The 6481-nt window shown below is 27.2% G+C and overlaps 1 protein-coding gene across 2 annotated transcripts in view; it reads right to left on the reverse strand.

Moving 5' to 3' along the window:
* LOC107457381 (Exchange protein directly activated by cAMP) overlaps positions 1 to 6481 on the reverse strand; it is a 274203-nt gene that overhangs the window by 130476 nt on the left and 137246 nt on the right. The window lies entirely within an intron of this gene.

Consider the following 6481-nt stretch of genomic DNA (forward strand, 5'->3'; position numbering starts at 1 on the left):
ATTAATTATATTTTTTTATAATTTCTTTTAGGTTCTAAAAACCAAAAAAAAAAGGACGTGTGAAGAAACTAAAATAAGGTTTTTCTTGTATATATATATACGGTCGGACCTCTACTTAACGAAGTAGCTAAATTCCGATCATAAGTTCGTTATATTGAAAATTCGTTAAATAGAAAATTACCTTTTGAAATACTTAAACAACACAAAACTAAATTCATAAACACTGGACATAATTAAAATAGCAATTGATACACTTGCATCTTGTAAACTAGTATCTACTATTTATTTTATAAATATCAACTATAAAAGAAATCCGCATGGAAAGCAAGAATAGAGCAAAACATTATCCTATGTTACACTATCATGCTACATACATTTTCAACTTAAAAAAAATTATTATATAAGTAACTTTAAAAATACATTACAGTAAAGTTTAATTGTCAGTGATAAAATCCGTTAATTTTGCCTGAGTTTTTCGTTTGAAATGCAAACAAAAAGGGAAATGGATTTTACTGCTTTCTCTAAAAAATAAGTGACTTCGAAAATCAATTCAAGGTCATTTCCCCCATAAAATGAGTTCTGAAATATTTTGGGAAATAGGGAAAGTGGATTTTAAAGAAAAATTCGTTAAATAGAAAATTCGCTGTTTGGAAGTTATTTTACGAAGAAATTTCCAAAATGTTCTTAGTTCCTCGAGAAAAAAAAGTGTAAAATAGAGAAATTCGCTAAATGGAAGTTCGTTAAATAGAAGTCTCGAATATATATATATATATATATACATATATCAAGAAAGACGTGTTTTCGAAATTTTTGTGTATAAGGTAAATAAAAATGACTGCTTTCTGCTAATGCTGTAACTGAAATTAGATTTTTTAAGAAAGTTATTCAAAATTCAGTTGGCAGTGCAAAACTAAATTCAAGTATGTTTAATAGCTTCTTTATAATGCATTTAGGATAACATTGAATAATATGCTTTCAGCATAATTGCTATGAAACACTGATATTGTATTGAAAATCTATTTAAAAAAAAAGGAGTACGGTACAGAAAATATAAGAAAAAAACTTTAATTGTTTCATATACCTCACAATTATAACGAAAGATTGTTACACTTACCCTATAAAGTCATATTTATTTAGCGTTTCTTAATTGAAAAAACTAAAAAAAATTAAGGCGTTTACATGTAAAAATGTTTTTAAAAATATTTAAATTTTGGTTAAAAGAGATGTGTAAGAGTTAAAATTTGTAAACAATTTTTTCTAAAGTATGTTATTTTGTTATTTACTATTCGAACGTGAAATCTGACTGCAAAAAAGATGCAAATTTAATGTAATAAAAAGTCAAAATTTCTGATTTAAATTATTTATAGACAAAATGGCGACTATGTTAAGAAGAAAATTAAAATAATAAATAAAGAAAGAACTGAAAAGTTTAATTACTTTGAATGATATAATGTTTTAAGCAATTAATTGAACAATTTTAGAATATTTTAGATTGAATTATTTTAAAGATATTTTAAATCATTATTATATTATTACTTTCAAAATTTCATCTTACCCAAATATTTTGATTGATTTGATTTTTTGAAGCAAACAAATCGATAAAATCGTTTTTTTTTCTTCTTAAAGCAGGCAAATTATACATATTTTTTTCATTTTCAAACATGCGTTTAAAAATGCATATATTCTAAATGAGATTAATTAGTTTTTTTATGATGCAAAATTGGATGCAACAAAAAAATGATTATTTTAAAAATGTTCGGAAAAAAACAAGAAAATAATTTAGGGTTTTCTAGCGAAAATTGATAACAGTCGCTTATCTAAATTTAAATGTAAACAAAAGAAGAGCGATTCTAGTGTAATTTTATAATTATTTTTTAAAGTTAAAAATTATCTCTTACACTTATGTAACCATTTTTTACTCTTTTATAATTAATGACCATTGTTCAACTCAGCGCAATTTTTTTTATGAAGTTTAGAATACAATGCCCTAAACAAAATTTTGTTAATAAGATTGATAACTTTTTATCTGCATCCTTTACGGAGAAAAAATTCTGATAAGACTACCGTACCTTATGTTAATGACATTTCTAATAAAAAAAAAACACTCATTTCGGTTATTAAAACTAAAATATACGGTATTTAAATCATTCATTCTTTAATTTTTCCATTCACATGGTAACGGTTTACCTGAAATTCTGGTTTTCAAAATTACTGTTCTTATTACCGCACATTTAGTAAAAAATACCAAGCTAAAAAGTAAATTTAACCAAATAAATGGTTCTTTGATATTCTGAGGTATCATGATACAATTACCAAATTTTACCACAATTACTAAATTTTATCACATATTATAAAACCTTATATTATAGTTAATTTTATCTAAATGATTAAAGAGCTTCGATAAAATCTAGCGTTCCCATAGAGGCAGAAACACGGTAAATTGTACCATATTATGGTGGTTTGGGCCCTGCTTTATATCTCAGATTTTAGAAAGATGAAAATTATTTTAAGTAATGCAAAAAATTCTTGGTATTTAAATTCATATTATAAATAAGAAATTGTTAGATAACTCGATCAAATGTAGGTATTCACTGCTATAGATCTTTTTCATTCTGCTGAACTAGTTCAAATTTTCTCCGAGGTATGGTACTAAGTTGAACCTTCTTACTATACATCTAAAATATAGCAAAACTCGTAAGTTTAAAAGCTTAAAGAGTTCAAAGAGTTTAAAAGCTTAATAAATTTGCACCATAATACGGTTAAACGCGAAACCAAATTTCTCCATCATGGAAGGCTTTACTTATGGTAAACTTAATTATAAGTAGTTAATTTGTTTATAAACATGATGCATATAAACATGACTGCCAACAAATTATACTTTTCTCAAAAGTTAAGAAAAAATAAATTTTCTCTGACAACTTGTGAAAAAGGCAACCAAATCAGGGATATTTTCTATACAAATATATCAAAACCATATGTCAATATTGTTTTGATATATTTTTATAGGGAAAAAAAATTTTTTTTTTCCTATCAAAAGCCAGGGCAGAAGCACAGATAACAATAGGTAATCTCAGGAAAAGAAGATCATGAGCTAATTGGAAACACAGCAATATAAACATAATTTCTGGACCATTTTGATGCGATACCCCAAAAAAATAGGTATATTGAGTTAGTGACATTATCTTTTTTCATTTTGATTTTCTTTCGAAATGTAATGTATTTTCATTTTATTTTTAACTTGGCTGGCTGCTCTTGAGCACTCGCAAACTGTGTTTCTTCTTTAAATTCTGTATGGGAACTTTTATATATTACGACCAATACTGCATGATTAAAGTGTTTTAAGATTTGGCCACTGAGAAATTTGGCCTATTTTCAAAAAATTTAAAAAGTCAAACAAATATATTCTGACATAGATTATAAGGTTTTGGAAAATTTTGTGTTTTCGAGGAAAATCATTATTGTGCGATAACTTTCATCATATAAAAACATTGAAGTTTTTATGCAAATAAGAAACAGTTGCTCTTTCCGAGTAAATATTGTATACATTCTTGTTGTACGAATTCGCTTTAATATAAAAACCAATAGTTTTTCTTTCTTAATTTATGACTAAGGAATGTTTTTTCCTAAATTTTAAATTAATATGAAGCTAAAACAAGTTTTTTTTAAATATTAGGATTTTTTTTCTTCAAATTTCATAATTGATTTTTATTTTTTTCATATATTTTGTTCTAAAATATCGAAAGGTTGTAAAAAATTATTTTGATTATGGTTTCAAGAAAGATAGAAAAAGAAGATAAACTGTGTCGTGTTTGGGTTTTTTTCGAACGAATGTTTACTTTTTTGATATCCTTATCAATAGCTTTCTCAAGTGTTTTATTCTATTAACATGAAATTTTAAATTTTTTTCATTTCTTTCTACTCACCCAATACAATCCAGATTATAAAAACTCAATTTAAATAAATGTTAAGAGAGTACTTTAACACATTTTTATCGTTAATTATGGTTAAAAAATAATTGGCGTCAAAGGTTACAATCAATAAAATTGTTTTATTTAATTTGAGTCATTGTTCAAAAACACCGTCCTTTCATTATTAGTATTATTCGTGAAATATTTTTTAATACAGATGAAAGAGCGTTGGACTATCCTGTCCTTCCGACACTAGTTACAACTGATGAAATCATCAAGGTATTTAATGATCAATCTGTTCATTTATATTTCTGTAAGGGCGTTGTGCAAATTGCTGGAAGTAAAAGAATTTCATATCTTAAAACAGATAATTAGACTTGCTTTAAGCAATTACTCTATTATTATTTTTATAACTTAAAACCTATAGAGTTTTCACACTGGGAGGAAAAAAGAATACGGTACTTGTACGAATCCTAGAGTTTATGCAACAATAGTACAGTGTATACAAAAAATCGCAAGTTGATTTTCACAAGTGTATAGATTAAAATATTGCTTCTCTGTTTTTTTTCTCAAGGTAAATTACTGAACTTTCATAGCTCTTTTCGGAAATTTCCTGTAGGCTTACAGTAGTATAATATATTTAAAAACTGAAAGATTTCCTATAAGTTAAATCACTTTTGTTCTACTCATTGGTTTGTTAATAAACTAAATGCCGATCCCAATGGTTTAAAAGGGTAAATATGGAAAATTAATTTGTGCTAATTATTAAGTAAGTAGAAGAATATGATACAAAATCGTACAGTCTTTGCATAAACGTGCTCTTTTTCAACGGATTCGGATATTTGACCTTAAGAATACGGGGTATAGCCGTAATTTAGAAAATAGGATCCAATTAGTTTATTCAGTAGAGTGGTCAAACGTTTGGCCCCTTATGTAAATTTCACTTTTTTTTAATATTTCACCGCATCTCTGGATCTTTTTAAATGAATCGAAATATTTTTTGTACACTGTAGCAAAATGCATTAACCAAATATTTCATTTTGCAAGAGCTTTTCAAACAAATATAATTCAAATGTTGTATTTTGTTATTTAAAATTACACAGTTAAAAATTAAATAAAAAATTGTATGCCTTATAATTCATTAAAGAATAAGGAGAGAAAAAAAAGTATTTGTACGGGCACGAAATAACTTCAACCAAAAATGTGAGAATTAGAGAATCTTAAGAAATTTGGTGTACTGTTTTTATGCTAGAATTGACTTCGGAGCAGCTAAGGAGGTAGAAAAAAAGGCAACTTTTTAAGGATCCTTTCAAGGTAGTTGGGCATCTTTTCAAGGATCCTCTATCAATTTTAGCGAAAGTTACTTTGTCAGGTTCTTTAAATTTTTCTGAAATTCTTTTATTCCTTTATTTTTACTCTTGAACTATTATGTTGAACAATTCACTCTTTATAATATGTTTGCTTATAAATTCCATAACAATATCATTTAAGTGCAATTATTATTATTATTTAACCGTAATTGTCATAAATAACAATTTCTTCATTCCCTGAGTGCAATACAGCAATCCTGTAACGACATATTGGAACCTCTGGTTCAAGAATTGGGAGCAATTTACCTTCGTGGATGATGGTTTGATGGAACTAACACGCATTTCCGTTAAATGGAGAGAAAAACCACGAAAATTACCCGCGGTTAACTAGACGGCAAGGGAATTCTAATCCATGATGGTCTAGCGATGAGGATATTTTACGACAGCACTGTGATCGGTGCGAGTCGGGTGCGGAATTTGCATCGACCAGCCATTGCTGGGTCTGAACTCCAGCTCGGGTCACCTCATTGGGGGGCTAGCGCTCTATCCCCTGACCACGGCTCGACCACGGCTCACACTATACATTAGTGATACATTTTAATATCGAGACAAGTGTATGAATTATATATTAAATATGTTAATTGGAATGTTTTTAAATATTGCATACTAAGTACAATGTCGAAAATCACCCGGTAAAGTATGGAATCATTTCTGGCAGTATTACATAGGGAAAAAACCGGCAAAGTTTTAAATAGGTTTTTGCATGCTTTTAATTAGTATGGATTGAAAGTAAATTCTTGGTGCAGCAAGTCGATTCCTATTTTATTTTGTTTTCTTTAATAGGAAAGGCTTGAAGTTTTAATAGTCACTTGTATTTTAATATTATAACTGGATTTAATGGAATAATGATTCGGCAGGAATGTATCGGCTTCTGTGTACAATTGTCCGATATTCCTTTCACTAATGTTTTTTTTTTGAATTAAAGACCCATTTTCTGGCACCATTAACAGTAACCAAATAAGCCAATTTAAAAGAAAATTGAATTTCATTGAGATTTTGTTTTATGGAATCGAGAAAATATTTTTTGACTTAAACTATTTTTTACTAAGTCTAGAAAAAATAATGAGCTGTTTCTTTCTCCTTTATTCATATCTCTCATACTTTATTTTGCCTCTAGGCAAAGTGTATAATTTCATTCTTTCCAAAAAAAAAAAAAAAAAAAAAAAAAAAAAAAAAAAAAAAAAAAAAAAAAAAAAAAAAAAA

The sequence above is a fragment of the Parasteatoda tepidariorum genome, chromosome 2, assembly GCF_043381705.1.
Source record: "Parasteatoda tepidariorum isolate YZ-2023 chromosome 2, CAS_Ptep_4.0, whole genome shotgun sequence".
Classification (NCBI taxonomy): Eukaryota; Metazoa; Arthropoda; class Arachnida; order Araneae; family Theridiidae; genus Parasteatoda; species Parasteatoda tepidariorum.